Genomic DNA, 18,652 nt, shown 5'->3' on the forward strand with positions numbered 1-18,652 from the left:
AAGTTAGATTTAAACTTAAAAGTTAATTAATTTGGTCCACACCATTTCAAAACATCACATGGCCAGCCACCAATTGTTATATGTGTGATCATTTCATATTTTTTTTTATAATGGTTAATAATTATTCCTAAGAAGAAATGTCCAAATTGACTTTCTATACCTTTTTCACTCTTTTTAAGTTTTAAACACAAAACTTAACATTAAATAATTAAATTAAATGTCTCTCATATTTAATTTAATTAATCACACAATACAATTTAACCTATGGTCTATTCATGGAATAAAATTCCCCGTTTTGGTAAAATTAGGCATTTAACACAAAATGCCCTAAAATTTCCATTTTCTTTTAGGTTTATTATTTTTGACCAAACTTTAACTTTTATGAATGTATTTTATGCCCAAAATATATTTTCCATAGTTTTTCATTATATTTTCTGAGATTTTTACCCGATCAGGGTTTTTGTGTCGGTCCAGGACCGAAAGTCTTATCTTGACTTTTAAAGCACAAAATTCATAATTTTCCTAGGAATAACTCATGGAATAATTTCCAAACAAATATAATATTATTTAAATTAAAATTCTTAACTCAGGGACAAAAATCTCGACCTGAGTCGTTTAAAGGTACCCGACAACGCAGGACGTTACACGCCGAGATTATTCAAGGACCAGAGACTCTTGTTTACCTCAAAGGGTGGCATGGAAAAGTTAGCGAGCCATGTTCACAAGGAATTGTTTATGATTATGTTATGATGTTTTGTGATGTTTATGATTATGTTATATTGTTTTGTTATATTATGATGATGTTATGATGTTTTGGTATAATGATGCTATGATGTTTATGTTATGGTGATCTTATGATGTTTATGATATACCGATAATGTTAATGTTGACGTGAATATGTTTATGTTTATGATATTGATGCCATTATGACGATGATGCCATGATTTTTAAAGATGAATGAAGGTGTTTGTGATTTGTTGTATCTTACTTGTTTATTGTTTGTACTTCCTTACTACGCTTTTAGCTCACCCCCTTTGTAACGACCCAAATTTGCTAATAAGGCTTAAGGGCCTTGATTAGTGTTTTGGGAGGGAATAATTGGATTACGAGTGATTTAATGATTAAAAGGATGTTATATGATTATTTGAATATCTAAGATGCATGACTATGTGTATTAGTATGCATGTAGGCCCTGATTAGGTTAGAAGGGCATAATCGTAATTTTGGTCCGTTGAGAGCATAACTGTATATATATGTGATAAATTGTCGAGACCACATTATTATGTGGATATATTTGTAATATGTGATTCGAGGCGATCCTAGTGAGCGATTTAGCAAAAAAGTAATGGCGGGGATTTATACCCGGCTCGGGGCGAGCCTGGGGGTATTTCTGGGAATTTAGAGAATATATTGGAGTCTATTTTGATATTGGGAAATATAATTGGTGATTAGTTAGGTGTCGGGAGGTAAGCGATAAATATTAGAGACACTTGAGAAATTAGCGGGAATTGGGTGTCATGACCAAAATGCCCCTAGGTTGATCTAAGGGCTTAGGGATTATGGGAGGGTATTAAGGTCATTTGGCTCATAAAGGATAGGTGTTCAGTGTTGTTTTTTCTTTATGCCTTAGTGGATTGTGTAGCAAGAGCTGTAAGTCTGAAGGAAAGAAAGGAAAGAAAAGAAAGAAAAGAAGGAAAAGGAAAGAAGGGAAAAAAAAAAGGTAATTTCTGAAGATCGGTTTGAGTTTTCTCCATAAATTTCTTCTGGAGATTTGAGGCTAAAATCAAAAGGAGCTTAAGGTTGAGATTGTATACTTGGGGTTCTTGATCAGGTTGGGGAAACTTGCTGAGGTTTCTCATCAATTGAGGTAAGACTTTGAGGTTAATATTCAGTTCATGGTATTGGTGTTAAATTACATTTCTAAGAAGAATTCTGTGGGAATTCTAGGGAGTTGAGGCTGAAGCTTTGAGGAATTGAAGGCTAAGCTAGTGTGGAGAATAACCTAAGTTGAGCTCATCCATCAAAGGTAAGAAACTCTAGTTTCAATCTTTGTGATTTCTGTGGTTTTGCTGAGATTTTGAGCTTTAGGTTCAGCTATGGTGAATTTTGAGATTTGGAGTGCATGTGATTGAATTTTGTGTGGTTGGTACTTATGGGATGAGTGGACGATGTTTGGAGGGTTTCTTTGAAGTTTGGTTGAGGTCTGGTTGAGTACTGAGTAGGTTTGGCTCGGGAAATTTGAAGGAGAAAATGTTGTGCAGGGTTGTGCTATGACTAGCGGTATAGCGCTAGTCATTGGGCGCTGTAGCACTAGGCTATGTGGTCTGGGGAATTTTAGCCTCTGTTTGTAACGCTGTAGCGCTACCCTATTTCTAGAAATGGGTTTTTGGATTATTTCTATGCGTTTTTGTTTTTGATTCAATCACCCCGTTTGGTGGAATTAGGGCTTCCCGAGGGCTCGAGTTTGGTGCCGAGGCTAGGTTTTGGATTTGAGGTTTGGTGATGATTTTTATCTACGGTTGTGACTAGGTGTACGCTAGAGCTCAGGCGGGATTGTGCTTGAGGATCAAATTGAACAAAGCTAGCGAATTTAAAAGTAAGAAAACTGCACTCGGTTATGTGTTTGTGATGGGACTAAGAGATCCCTATATCGGTATGATGTCATAGATGGTATTTTGCCATGGGACATGTGATAAACAGCCTAAGGGTGCCGTAAATTATACTTGTGCACAGGGCGCGGCTCAGCCACTAGTTGCTGAGGATAGCTTAATATTCACTAAGCTCGGTTTAAGCGGGCCGGAGTCAGTGGGATAAATAGAGGGTGCGGCCTAAGGGCGTTAACCCTAGTTATCATATGTGGATTGATTATTGATATGAAATGATATACTTGGTATGCTGAATACTTGATTAACATGAATGCTTATACTGTTGAGTACATGCTTATGCGGTATGAGTTATCTGATTGTCTGTTGAAGGATTGTGCTCTGTTATTGTCTTTTCTTGCTGGGCCTTGGCTCACGCGTGCTACGTGGTGCAGGTAAAGGCAAAGGGAAGTTGGACCAACCTTAAGGTGGAGAGCTGCGGGGCTGAATGTACATAGTAAGTTGATCGGCCACCACGGTCGAGGAATGGAATAGGACGAGAAAAGCCTTGTTCCCTATCTTGCATTAGAGTGGCTAGCAACTGTTTTTAAACCTTGAATCTTTTGTAAACGATCTTTAACTTATTACTTTTGGGGTCCCATGTAAAAAGAACGTTTGTTTATAAGAAATGAAACTTTTGAGACCAAAATCTTTTAACCCTAGTTCTATTATAGTTTTAGTGACACGTTTTGTTTTAAATGGCTTGATTAGCAAGTCTTGCACCTTTATAAACACACAGTGTAACGGTCTTGGCTATCCAGGGCGTTACAACTTGGTATCAGAGCATCCTATGTTTAAGGGTTCCTGATGACTGGCTGGACATGTACATTCGCCACGAATGACAAGCTCGACTCAGGGTTTGGTGTCTGTGTATATATGATTATATGTTTAAATGATCTAAATGAGATATGAATGTTGATATCTGCTTGATTAATAGGGAGCATGAGATACTGATAGGGCCTGGCCCTTGACTATTGCATGATAATATTGAGGCATGCTTATTAGCATTTTTATGCATGTGAATGAATTTATGGATGAATATTTTGATAAATTGTTATATCTTGATTGTTTGTGAATGTTTGGGGTTCTAATGGTGAATCATAGACTGTCATCATAGACTGATTTCCGAGTCGTTGATTGCAAATTGACTTGGATAATTATGCGTCCAAGAAAATCTACGCGACTAGCGGGCAATAGTTCTGAGACTAGAGATGATGACCAGGGTCAGACCCCTCCACCAGTCCCTGAGAATTGGCAGCAGCTTATGGTAGACATGCAAGCTCGGCTATTGACCTAGGATGAATAGATCTGAATTCTGCGGTAATAGGCTCCATCAGGGAGTGTTGCCCCCATTGTGCCACCTATAGTGGTACCTGTTGTACAGCCGGTGGAGGTTGGGAATAGATGGGAGCCGTTGTATGAGCGGTTCAGGAAATAGTAGCCCCCGATCTTTGACGGAGGACCTGATCCACTGAAGGCTGAACAGTGGATGACTATGATTACTACCATTTGGGACTTTATGAGGGTAGAGGGACATGACAGAGTGTCCTGCGCCACATATATGCAGAGGGAGGATGTCCGAATCTGGTGGGTGGGAAGGATTCAAGGACCTATTCAGTCAAAAGTATTATAATGTTGCCATCAGGGCAGCGAAGGTAAATGAGTTCGTGGGGCTGGTTCAGGGCAGCATGACAGTTACAGAATATGCCCTAAAGTTTGATAGACTTGCAAAGTTCGCACTCGGCCTTGTGCCTACTGATGCAGCTAGGCAGGACAGATTTATAAGAGAGCCTAATGCAATGATAGCCTGAGATATTAGGATTGCAACATTACCTGGAGGGACGATTTATGCCCAGGTTGTAGACAAGGCTCTTACCACTAAGGAAGCGGAAAATAAGATATGGAGGGAGAGTGCAGCGAGACGAGTGGGCCGCAGGGCGGTGCCTCCATATTCTGGTTCTGGTAGGGGCGAAGGCCCCAGTGATTTGAAGAGGAAGACCCCTAATGGTTTGACCGTTCCTGGTCCTAATAGGAGAGGTCGGGGTACTCAGGGTGGCTGCCATGGAGGCGGTGATACATGGAGGACTTATTCTGAGAGCACGAGATGCAGAAGACGCCATCCAGGCGAATGTTGGGCTAAGGCCTGTTATGTGTGTGGGGTGGTGGGACATCTCAAGAAATGATTGCCCGTCAGTGAAAAAGGGAGATGCGGGGAAGGTGGACAGCTTGACTCCAGCTCGAGTGTTCACCCTGATGTAGGCAGAGGCCGAGGCTAGAGGGGTAGTGACAGGTCAACTTTCTAGTGTTGGCTCTCCTTTTACTGTATTGATTGACTATGGTGCTACACATTCATTTGTTTCTAGTAAGGTGATTGATGGACTGTGTAAACCTAGTGAGTATTGTACTTCATGGTTTGGGACTATTTTGCCTACAGGGGAACTGGTAGTATCTAGGAGGTGAATTAGAGCACTGACAGTGATAGTTGTCAGTAGACCTGATTGAGTTGAGTATGGAGGACTTTGATATGATTTTAGGTATGGATTGGCTGGTTAGATATGGAGCTACTATTGACTGCAGGAAGAAGATGGTGACCTTTGAGCCAGAGGGCGAGGATCCCTTTGTTTTTGTGGGAGCGGTGCATGAACCCCGCGTTCCCAGGATATCAGCGTTGAGAGCCAGACATCTGTTACAAGGAGGGTGTATAGGTTTCCAGGCTAGTGTGGTGGATATCACTAGGGTTTCGCCAGCAGGACCGGAATAGACCAGATTGGTTTTTGAGTTCTTGGATGTGTTCCCTGAGGACTTGCCAGGGTTGCCACTGTGTAGAGAGATTCAGTTTGCCATTGAGTTGGCACCAGGAATAGAGCCAATGTCAAGGGCACCATATAGGATGGCACCGACGAAACTGAAAGAATTAAAGATATAGTTGCAGGAGCTTCTAGATTTGGGGTTCATCAGGCCTAGTTACTCGCCATGGGGTGCTCCAGTTTTGTTCATGAAGAAGAAGGATGGGACTTTGAGAATATGTATAGACTACAGGGAATTGAACAAGTTGACTATCAAGAATAAGTACCCCCTACCAAGGATTGATGACTAGTTCGATCAGCTGCAGGGTAAGATGGTGTACTCGAAGATTGATCTTCGATCTGGTTATCACCAGTTGAGGATCAAGGACGAGGACATACCGAAGACGGCCTTCCGAATGAGGTACGGGCACTATGAGTTTCTACTCATGTCGTTTGGTTTGACCAATGCCCCAGCAACCTTTATGGACCTAATGAACAGGGTGTTCAAGGACTTTCTGGATCAGTTTGTTATTCTCTTCATCGACGACATCTTAGTGTACTCCAGTTCAGAGGCAGAGCACAAGATTCAACTTTGACAGGTTCTTCAGAGGTTGAGGGAGAATCAATTGTATGCCAAGTTTAAGAAATGTGAATTTTGGCTACCAGAAGTGACATTCCTTGGACATATTGTGGGTGCAGATGGGATTAAGGTGGATCAATCTAAGGTAGAGGCAGTTAGGGATTGGCCGAGGCCAAGGAACGCCTCAGAGGTGTTGAGTTTTCTTGGTCTAGCAGCTTACTACAGATGGTTTGTGGAAGGCTTCTCGAAGATAGCGGCACCAATGACAGAATTGACATGGAAGAATTTGAAGTTTATCTGGTCAGACAAGTGTGAGGACAATTTCCAAGAGTTGAAGCGATGACTTATTTCCGCACCCGTGTTGAGTCTTCCTTCGGGGGAAGGGAAGTTTGTTGTTTATTATGATGCATCGAAGTTGGGTTTAGGATGTGTGTTGATGCCTAATGAGATGGTCATAGCTTATGCATCAAGACATCTGAAGGAGTATGAACAACGGTATCCTACCCATAATTTGGAGCTAGCAGCGGTGGTATTCACATTGAAGATTTGGCGACATTATTTGTATGGGGAGAAGTGGAAGGTGTACGCTGACCACAAGAGTCTGAAGTATTTCTTTACACAGAAGGACTTGAACATGAGATAGACGCGTTGGTTAGAGTTGGTGAAATATTATGATTGTGATATTCTTTACCATATGGGGAAAGCCAACGTAGTGGCGGATGCATTAAGCCGGAGAGGCCTAGGTCAGTTATACAGTTCCACCCAAATCTCGAGAGAGTTAGCTGATGAGATGGTCAGAGCGGGGGATAGAATTGGTGGTAGGCCGGTTGGCCAATATTACTTTGCAGTCGACCCTGCTAGAGCGAATTAGAGAAGGGCAATTGGTAGACGCTCAGTTACAGAAGGTTAGAGAGAATGTCTTAGCAGGGTTAGCTAAGGACTATTCTATTTCTGAGGTTGGGTTGCTTCGGTATCAGGGATGGATTTGTGTTCCGGATGATGAGAGAATCAGACGAGAGATACTAGATGAGTCTCATATGATGCCGTACACACTTCATTCGCGTACCACGAAGATGTACCAAGATCTACGAACGTTATATTGGTGGCCCGGGATGAAGAAGGATATGGTGGAGTATGAAGCCAGATGTTTAACTTGTCAGCAGGTGAAAGCTAATCATTAGCGACCAGCAGGGTTGCTTCAACCTTTGGGTATTTTCGAGTGGAAATGGGAGGACATTACGATGGATTTTGTGGGAGGTTTACCCAGAACTGTAGGGCTTCATGACTCGGTGTGGGTGATAGTGGACAGATACACCAAGTCAGCTCGTTTTCTTCCAGTGAAGTCGACATATACTATGGACCAGTATGCGGAGTTGTATGTGAGGGAGGTCGTTCATCTCCATGGGGTTCCTAAGTCTATAGTGTCAGACTGGATCCCATCTTTACCTCCAAGTTTTGGGGTGGTTTACAGAAGGCTATGGGGACTCAGTTGAAGTTCAGTACAGCCTTTCATCCTCAGACTGATGGACAGTCTGAAAGGACGATTCAGGTGTTGGAGGATATGCTCAGAGCGTGTGTGATCAACTTTGAGGGATCATGGAGTAAGTATCTCCCGTTGATTGAATTCTCATATAATAATTGTTACCAGTCAACAATTGGAGTGGCTCCCTATGAGATTTTATATGGGAGGAAGTGTAGATCACCCATTCATTAGGATGAGATGGGTGAGAGGAAGTATTTGGGGCCGGATATGGTTCAGAGGACAAGTGAAGCTATAGAGAAGATCCGAGCTAGGATGCTCGCCTCTCAGACATACATGAAAGCTATGTTGATCCCAAGCGTAGGGACGTGGAGTTCCAGGTTGGGGACAACGTGTTTCTCCGAGTTTCACTATTGCGAGGGGTGAGGAGGTTTGGAAGGAAGGGCAAGCTAAGACCTAGGTTCATTGGACCTTTTGAGATTCTGGAAAGAATCGGCCAGGTGGCTTACAGGTTAGCCTTCCCACCATCTTTGTCAGGAGTCCATGACGTATTCCACGTTTCTATGGTCCGGAAGTATGTCTCATATGCAACTCATGTGTTGAGATATGAAGACCTAGAGTTGTAGACAGATTTGGCTTGAGAGGAGCAACCGGTTCAGATCTTGGATCGAAAAGATAAAGTACTAAGGAATAAGACGATTCCTCTTGTTAAGGTGTTGTTGAGGAATAGTAAGGTCGAAGAAGCGACCTGGGAGCTTGAGACAACAATGCAGGATCAGTATCCCGAGTGATTCAAGTAAATTTTGAGGACGAAATTCTCATTAGGAGGGGATAGTTATAACGACCCAAATTTGCTAATAAGGCTTAAGGGCCTTGGTTAGTGTGTTGGGAGGGAATAATTGGATTATATGTGTTTTAATGATTAAAAGCATGTAATATGATTATTTGAATATCTGAGATGCATGACTATGTGTTTCAGTATGCATGTAGGCCTTGATTAGGTTAGAAGGGCATAATCGTAATTTTGGTCCGTTGAGAGCATAACTGTATATATATGTGATAAATTGTCGAGACCACATTATTATGTGGATATATTTGTAATCTGTGATTCGAGGCGATCCTAGTGAGCGATTTAGCAAAAAAGTCACGGCGGGGATTTATACCCAGCTTGGGGCGAGCCTGGGGGTATTTCCGGGAATTTAGAGAATATATTGGAGTCTATTTTGATATTGGGGAATATAATTGGTGACTAGTTAGGTGTCAGGAGGTAAGCGGTAAATATTAGAGACACTTGAGGAATTAGCGTGAATTGGGTGTAATGATCAAAATGCCCCTAGGTTGATCTAAAGGCTTAGGGATTATGGGAGGGTATTAAGGTCATTTGGCTCATAAAGGATAGGTGTTAAGTGCTATTTGGGTTTTATTCCTTAGTGGATTGTGTAGAAAGAGCTGGAAGTCTGAAGGAAAGAAAGGAAAGAAAAGAAAGAAAATAAGGAAAAGGAAAGAAGGAAAAAAAAACAGGGTAATTTCTGAAGATCGGTCTGAGTCTTCACCATAAATTTCTTCTGGAGATTTGAGGATAAAATCCAAAGGAGCTTAAGGCAGAGATTGTATACTTGGGGGTCATGATCAGGTTGGGGAAACTTGCTGAGGTTGCTCATCAATTGAGGTAAGACTTTGAGGTTAATATTCAGTTCTTGGTATTGGTGTTGAATTGGATTTCTAAGCAGAATTCTGTGGGAAATCTAGGGAGTTGAGGCTGCAGCTTTAAGGAGGTGAAGGCTAAGCTATTGTGGAGAATAACCTAAGTTGATCTCATCCATCAATGGTAAGAAACTCTAGTTTCAAGCTTTGTGATTTCTGTGGTTTTTGCTGAGATTTTGAGCTTTCGATTCAGCCATGGTGAATTTTAAGATTTGGAAAGCATGTGATTGAGTTTTTTGTGGTTGGGACTTATGGGTTGAGTGGAGTATGTTGGGAGGCTTGCTTTGAAGTTTGGTTGAGGTATAATTGAGTTTTGAGTAGGTTTGGCTCGGGAAAATTCGAAGGAGAAAATGTTGTGCAGGGCTGTGCTGTGACTAGCGCTACAGCGCTAGTCATTGGGCACTGTAGCGCTAGGCTATGTGGTTTGGGGCGTTTTAGGCTGTGTTTGTAGCGTTGTAGCGCTCTCCTAAGAGCGCTGTAGTGCTACCTTGTTTCCAGAAAGGGGTTTTTGGGTTATTTCTAAGGGATTTTGCCCAGGGGTTCGGGGTTTGATTTCATCACCCCGTTTGGTGGAATTAGGGCTTCCCGAGGGCTCGGGATTGGTACCGAGGCTAGGTTTTGGATTTGAGGTTTGGTGATGATTCTGACTGTGACTAGATGTACGCTAGGGCTCAGGCGGGATCGTGCTCGAGGATCAAATTGAACAAAGCTAGCGAATTTAAAGGTAAGAAAACTGCACCCGGTTATGTGTTTGTAATGGGACTAAGAGCTCCCTATATATGTATGATGCCATAGATGGTATTATGCCATGGGACATGTGATAAATGGCCTAAGGGTGCCGTAAATTATACTTGCGCACAGGGCGCGGCTCGACCACTTGTAGCTAAGGAAAGCTTAGTTTTCACTGAGCTCGGTTTAAGCAGGTCGGAGTCAGTGGGATAAATAGAAGGTGCAGCCTAAGGGTGTTAACCCTGGTTATCATATGTGGATTGATTATTGATATGAAATGATATACTTGGTATGCTGAATACTTGATTAACATGAATGCTTACACTGTTGAGTACATGCTTATGCAGTATGAGTTATCTTATTGTTTGTTGAATGATTGTGCTCTGTTATTGTCTTTTCTTGTTGGGCCTTGGCTCACGGGTGCTACGTGGTGAAGGTAAAGGCAAAGGGAAGTTGGACCAACCTTGAGGTGGAGAGCTGTGGGGCTAAATGTACGTAGTCAGCTGATCGGCCGCCACGGCCGAGGAGTGGAACAGGACGAGAAAAGCCTTGCTTCCTGTTTTGCCTTAGAGTGGCTAGCAACTGTATTTAAACCTTGAATCTTTTGTAAACGGTCTTTAATTTATTACATTTGGGATCACATGTAAAAAGAACGTTTGTTTATAGGAAATGAAACTTTTGAGACCAAAATCTTTTAACCCTAGTTCTATTATAGTTTTAGTGACACGTTTTGAGTTAAATGGCTTGATTAGCAAGTCCTGCACCTTTATAAACACACAGTGTAATGGTCTTGGCTATCTAGGGCGTTACACCGTTACTTTCCCTTCCAGGTAGAAAATAGGTTTCTCTATGGCACGCATGGTGATGTGGGGAGTTCTATCGTCGAGGTGTGTATGGCGTGGGGGCTTCCTATGGACGAAAAACGATCAATTAAAAACGCCATTTTATTTAATAATGTTATGTTTTATGAGACATTTTTAAACTTATTAGTGGGACTTGAATTATTGGTTGTTTTAGGACTTTGCATAAAAAACTGATATTTCCTTTTAAAACTATTGGGTCCAACTTGCATGTTTTAAGCAAGACCCCACTGAGACCTTTATAATAAGTGGCTTTTCTTTTATAAACCAATGAAAATGTGAATGTCTTATTAAGTACTAGCTAAGGCCATTTTACAAATGGTATAAGAGACAAGTTGTCCATGTGCTATTACTTGTTTTCGTTTTATTTAATTTTTCTAGTTCGTAACTGCAGTAGTAAGATGCCTCCCGTATTGAAAATGAGTAAGAAACAATTGCTATAGGAGATCCGCGCGATTCCTAAAGTCCAGCTTGACGAGGACCCCTACGATTGGCGCATAGCAGTCTTGAAAATGACTAAGGAGTTCTGTGATCGAATCCAAGGGATGATGAATAAAAGGGGGGCCTTACTATGGCCCATTGAGCAACATTGGGTCATGAGGGAGGCATTGTCGATATACTCGGAGGCCTTTCTTCAGTGGGATCAATCATGGAACCTTGTTGAACAATAAGACCTGGAGTTTAGCACCATGGATTATGCAATTCGCGTATTTCTAGGTTACTACAAGTTTAGTCGTCTGGAGTTGTGCTAGTAAAGATGGATGACGGGGAACTGGAGGAGCATTTAGAGACGTTACATGACGAGGAAGGAGATTTTTCTGTTGAAGAAGTAATTCGAGCCACATTGCGTCTGACTGCGAGGATGGAGATTATGGCAAGCGCTCCCGGCTATTTCCACATCCCAGAGAACGTTTTTTATTATAGTTCAGGGGACGAGTTCACCGTTGAGGACTAGAGTCCAGTTCGTAATCGTCACATGGGGTGCTAATAAATAAGATGGAATAATGATAATTTTCTAAGACCTTAAGGGATTTGTGTTTTGATTAATTTAAACACTTTTGGGGTTGTTTAATTTTGGAATAATTTAAACATTTTGAATGCTATGGATATTTTGTTGCAAACTCTAAATTATGTGGTTTGAATATATGATTTTGCAATATCTATCAAACCAATATGCAATGTTCCTTCCTTATGATTGCCTTAGAACTTCATCATGTTGACCAAGGGAAGAGGAGGAAAGGGAAGAGGAAGAGGCAGTGGAAAAGGTGTCTCCACAAGGTCTGAAACTACGGCCACCCCTGACGTTGAAATTCCATCTGTACAACCTGCAGCTCCAGCAGCACCATCTGTGGACCTGGCCGCAGAGGTAGCAAGGTTAAGAGAATAGTTGAGATTGAGAGATGAGGAATTAGCATAAGCTAGACAAGCACCGTAAACATCCCAAATGCACCAGATACCTCAAGTACCAGTGGCGCAACCTCAACCACCAGTACCACCCCTGCACCACTACTAGTAACCTATGGGTTCGAACCAGTATATGAACGCTTCATGAAACATGCCCCACCAAATTTTGAGGGGAAAGCTGATCCAATGGTGGCAGAAGATTGGTTAAGGTCGGTTGAGGCTATTTTTGATCATATGGAGTTAGATGATCGCCAAAGGGTATCCTGCACAGTTTATTTACTTAAGATGGATGCACGGATTTGGTGGTACATGACTAAACAAACCCGTGATCCGAATACCATGACTTGGGCGGAGTTTGTCCAGGCATTCAGTAAGAAGTACTACAGTCCAGTTATGCTAGCAACTAAGGTTGACGAATTCATAACTATGGTACAAGGGAATCTTTCGGTCACTGACTATGCACAGAAGTTCGATCGATTGGCCAAATTTTCCCCTAAAGTGGTGCCAACCGATGCATTGCGAGTCCAAAGGTTGTAAAGGGACTCAAACCGATAATCGCGAGGGATGTTAGGATGACCAGTATTGAAGTCGTCAGTTATGCAGAGGTACTGGATAAAGCTCTTGAAGCTGAATATTTGGAAGAAAGAATATGGAAGGATAATGCCGCTAGAAGAAAGAACAACCGCAACAAGAGCTTCCACGAGAGCAACAAGAGAAAGGCTAACGAAGGGAAGAATAGTGGGGTTGATAAAAGACCTACACCTCCAGCCACGAATAGCAACAACCACAACTCTCAGAACCATAGCTACCGCAATAACCGCTTCAATGACCGGAACCATGGGAACCAACAAGGCCACCGAGTCGAGCATCCTATCTGCCCTAAATGCTCGAAGAGACACCCAGGAGAGTGCCAGGCCGGTACCAACAAATGCTTCAAGTGCAGCCAGACAGGACACTTGAGAAAGAATTACCCACAATGGAAGGCGGGAAACACTAACAATAACAATCTGGTGCCAGCAAGAGTTTTCGCCTTAACCCAGAATGAAGCGGCCAATAGCAACATCATGGTTACAAGTCAACTCCCTATATCTGGTACAATGTGTAGAGTCTTAAATGATTATGGAGCGACCCATTCTTATGTTGCCAATAATGTGATTGATAGACTGAATATGCCTTATAATATGTTTGAACATAACATTAGTACATTGTTACCATCGGGAGATATGATGTTGTCAAATAAGTGGTTACCGTCAACACCTGTAACGGTAGAGGGCAGGGAGTGCCTATCAGATCTCATAGAACTAAGTATACCAAATTATGATGTCATACTCGGCATGGATTGGTTATCCAAACATGGGGCTACGATAGACTGTCGAAAGAAGACCGCAGAGTTCAGGCCAAAGAAAGGAGAGGTCTTTTCCTTTAGAGGCAAAATAGCGGGCTTTCAAACGCCCATAATATCTGCTCTGGAAGAACGGAATATGATGCAACATGGATGTTCGGCATTCCTTGCCAGTGTGGTGGATAAGTCCAAGGAGTCAGAACTAAGGCCAGAAAATGTACATATTGTTTGTGAGTTCCGGGAGGTGTTTCCTGAGGAACTACCAGGACTACCCTCGGACAGAGAAATTGAGTTTGTAATCGAACTTGCACCAAAAACTGCACCGATCACTAAAGCACCCTATCGAATGGCACAGGCAGAGTTAAAGGAACCTAAGAATCAGCTACAGGAGTTGTTCGATAAAGGCTTCATAAGACCTAGCCATTCGCCATGGGGAGCACCAATCCTATTTGTGAAGAAGAAGGACGGGAGTATGAGAATGTGCATTGATTACCGAGAACTCAATATGGTCACCATTTAGAATAAATATCCTTTACCTAGGATAAACGACCTTTTTGATCAACTACAAGGGGCTTCAGTATTCTCGAAGATTAATTTGCGATCCGGGTACCATCATTTGAAAGTGAAAGAGGGAGACATTCCGAAAACGGCCTTCAGAACACGCTATGGGCACTATGAATTCTTAGTGATGTCTTTTGGACTTACCAACGCCCCAGCAGCCTTTATGGACATGATGAATAGAGTATTTAAGGATTTCTTGGACAAGTTTGTAGTAGTGTTCATTGATGATATCCTCATTTATTCGAAGACCAAGGAGAAGCACAAGGAGTATTTGAGATTGACTCTGAACAGATTACGGGAACATCAGTTGTACGCCAAGTTCTCTAAATGCGAGTTTTGGCTGGAACAGGTAACTTTCATAGGGCACATAGTTTCTATGAATGGGGTAGCGGTAGACCCATCGAAGATCGAGGCCATTAGAGTCTGGCCCCAGCCAAAGAATGCATCAGAAGTTTGGAGTTTCTTAGGGTTGGTAGGTTATTATAGGAAGTTTGTCGAGGGTTTCTCGAAGATCGCCACCCCATTGACCAACTTAATCCGCAAACATCAGAAGTTTACATGGATAGAAAAATGTGAAGAGAGTTTTCAGACCATGAAGGATACGCTAATTTCCGCGCCTATCCTTTGTGTTCCCACTGAGGGCGGGAAATTTGTGGTGTACTGTGATGCATCAAGGAATGGCTTGGGATGCGTGTTGATGCAAGATGGGAAGGTGGTCGCTTATGCTTCTAGACAACTCAAGGATTATGAGCAATGGTATCCCACTCATGACCTTGAATTGACAGCAGTAGTGTTTGCACTAAAGATATGGAGACATCACCTATACGGAGACAAGTGTGAGATATACACCACACAAAAGGAATTGAACATGAGGCAGCGAAGGTGGTTGGAATTAGTAAAGGACTATGACTGTGAGATTCTATATCACCCAGGCAAGGCCAACGTGGTTGTAGATGCTTTGAGCAGGTGGGGACATGGGAGTGTCTCAGCAATACATACAATAGAGATGCCTCTCCAGAAAGAACCTCACATTGTAATCCTCCCTATTGGAAAAAATTTGAGAACGACAGAAATTGGATGAAGCCTTAGTGAAACAAGAGGCTTTGGTAGAAGAAGGTGGTAGCAGCGATTTCACAATGTCTAATGGTGAATTGCAGAGATAGAATGATAGGATTTGCGTGCCTGACAATGCTGAAATTATGAAAAGTATTATGAAAGAAGCGCACACAACACCTTATTCCTTGCACCCAGGGTCCACGAGAATGTACCAAGATCTCAAGGCATTATATTGGTGGCATGGAATGAAGAGGGACATTCCTGAGTTTGTTGCTAGATGTTTGACATGCCAGCAAGTCAAAGCGGAACACCAGAGGCCAATAGGGTTGCTACAACCGCTCTGTATTCTTGAATGGAAATGGGAGGATATAACAATGGATTTTGTGGTAGGGTTGCCTGGAACCACCAAGCAGCATGACTCAGTATGGGTGATAGTAGATAGACTCACTAAGTCTGCCCATTTTCTACCAGTCAAGACCACATACTCGGCGGATCAATATGCTGACTTGTATGTTAGTGAGATAGTGAGACTTCATGGGGTGCCAAAGTCGATAATTTCTTATCGTGGGTCATTTTTCACATAGAACTTTTGGAAAGGGCTACAAAGAGCTATGGGATCAAGACTAAAGTTTAGCACTGCATTTCATCCTCAGACCGATGGCCAGTCTGAGAGGACCATTCAGATTTTAGAAGACATGTTGACGTGCTGGGCTTTGGACTTTTCTGAGTCTTGGAACCAATATCTACCCCTAATGGAGTTCTCGTATAATAACAGTTACCAATCTACTATTGGGATGTGTAGAGTCCAAGAACTTTACTTAGCTAGTTAGATAGTAGTATTATAGTATCTATAGTATTATCTTTGTAACTGTGGATTTTTGGTTCAGACCGGGATTTATTTGGACACTCATAGTAGTACTTGTAGATTTTCTAAGATTAACCTATAGTTTAAGAATATTAATGTTAACCTAAGGTTTGATTAATATGGCTGATCTTAAGGTTAATATTTATTATACTATAAGGTTTAGATAAGAACCAATAGGATTTTAAGCACATGTTATGAATGGGTGATTAAGGAATAAGTATTTTGAGGATTAAATTTAATAAGGGTAAAGTTTGAATGCTCTAAGGTCAGTCAGCAGCTTTGAATACGTTTAAGGGCTTAGTCAAGGCTGTTTACTCCATTCAAACTTAGCTAAAAATGTGAAATTTCGTGTTTAAATAATCAGTGTGTGCCGATATATCGCAGCTATAGGGGGCGATATATCGCAGCACGTAGATACGGAAAACACGAAACGATGCACGACTGCCTCGGGCATACTGGCCTAGGCGATATATCGCCTACAGGGGGCGATATATCGCCCCTCTCAGCTTATTTTGAAAGTTTTTGAATTCTTTTTCCATTCAGCCATTCAACCTCTTGATAAGTCCAGCACCTTTTTGAACGAGTCTTCAACCTCTGCTGAACGATTATTCAAATTATTTTCACCTAAAAAGCTATTATTTTTATTCAAGTGAAATTAAGATCCCTTCATTCCTAAACTCTACAAATAGGACCTAGTACCCAGCCATTATTCATCTTTTGCTCTAAGTTCAGAGGCTGCAAGTTGCTAGGTGAGTGTGAGAGTGTAAACACTTGGGTGGGGAAATCATAAGCTTGATCATCATAAGCTTATCAAACACTTGGGAAGTAAGGTTCTATAGTATTTCGATTTGAGGTTTAGATTGGTCTACAAGTCTTCAAGGTATTTCTACACCTTAGTTCTTTGGTATTATTTATTTTAAGTTCTCATAGTCTTCTACTCAGCCTCTAACCTTAATCTTTATTTTGGTTAGGAAATCTAAGAACTTGCACATAAGGTTTTGGTAAGTATTTTTCTCAATGGTTTAGTCCTTCCATTCCTTTAAATTCTCTTCTTCTCTATACTCACTCTTTTTAATGGTTCTTATGAGTGTTCCAAAGTCCCACCTCTGTCCTCTTATCCCGGTATTTTGGTAAGGAAAATAGGATAGAAATTCATATGTTATATGTCTTATATGTTATCTTATGTTTCTTATGTAATGATAAGTGTTATGATATGTATGTTTGTAGGCTTGGGCATATGACCCATATGACTAACAAGACCCCAAATAGATTATGGGCATATGACCTGCTTAGCTAGTAGGACCCCACTAATCTCATGGGCATATGACTTGTTTATTCTATGGGACCCCAAGTAATAATGGCCATTATAGTATGTGTATGACATAAGTGTTATGTTAAGTTTTTATGTTTCTTATGAAATTTATGTATATGAACTATGTGTTAGATTTTCCTTGCTGGGAATTAGGCTCATTCCTTTTTGTTTATATGTGCAGGAAAATAGCTATAGTGACGGTACGGTTCGTGGATGCTTGGGGAATGTGTATCGGTGGTGAATGGATTCAAGGAGTCGAGAGTTTGATTTTCGAGGATGTAGTCTTGTTTTATGGTTTTACATGTATTTTTCCGCACTTGCTATGTAACTCCTTTTATTTTAAATTATGTTTTGTTTTTAAGACAATGGGATCCCATATCTTACTTGGTATTTTATGAAATTAACTCTTATTTCTACAAGTTTCTAATAAAGTTATGGTATGTTCGCAAATGTAAGTTTTATTAAGGATTTGTATGTATAGTTTCGTTAATGGTCCAAAAGTCTAGAGTAGTTGGGTCATTACAGGATGGCTCCCTATGAGATGCTTTATGGGCGTAAGTGTAGATCTCCTTTGTACTGGGATGAAGTTGGGGTGAAACAGATTTTAGGCCTTGAATCAGTTAGGGAAGCCAGTGAGGCGATTGAGAAGATTCGCCAAAGGATGCTTACTGCGCAGAGTAGGCAAAAGAGCTACGTTGACCTCAAGAGAAGGGACATCGAGTTTTCAGTGGGCAAGTTTGTTTTCTTGAAAGTCTCGCCGGTGAAAGGTGTGATGCGTTTTGGAAAGAAAGGGAAGTTAAGCCCTAGATATATAGGTCCATTTGAGATTTTGGACAAAGTAGGGCAGGTTGTGTACCGTTTGGCACTGCCCCCAGTATTAGCTAAAACACATAATGTCTTTCATATCTTGATGTTGCGTAGGTATGTGTCATACCCCTCTCATGTGTTGAGATACGAGCCGTTACCGCTGAAGCAGGACCTGAGTTATGATGAACAGCCTTAGCGTTATTGAAAAGGGAATCAAGGAATTGAGATCCAAAAGGATTCCACTAGTTAAGGTCCTGTGGAAGAATAGTACGGAACAAGAAGCAACATGGGAGCTGGAGGAAGACAAGAAAGAAAGATACCCTAAATTATTTGGTAAGAAAGAATTTCAGGACGAAATTCCTTTTATGGAGGGTATATTGTAGTGCACCAAATTTTTTTTTTTTAGTTTATTAAAATTTTGTGCTTTATTTTATTTAACTGTTAAGTGTGGTGAATTATTTTATTTAAAAGTTGATTATTTGAATTAGTTGTTGTTAATCTAATTAAATTGTTAGAATAGTTTC

Source organism: Humulus lupulus, chromosome 5 (genome assembly GCF_963169125.1).
Source record: "Humulus lupulus chromosome 5, drHumLupu1.1, whole genome shotgun sequence".
NCBI classification, from domain to species: Eukaryota; Viridiplantae; Streptophyta; class Magnoliopsida; order Rosales; family Cannabaceae; genus Humulus; species Humulus lupulus.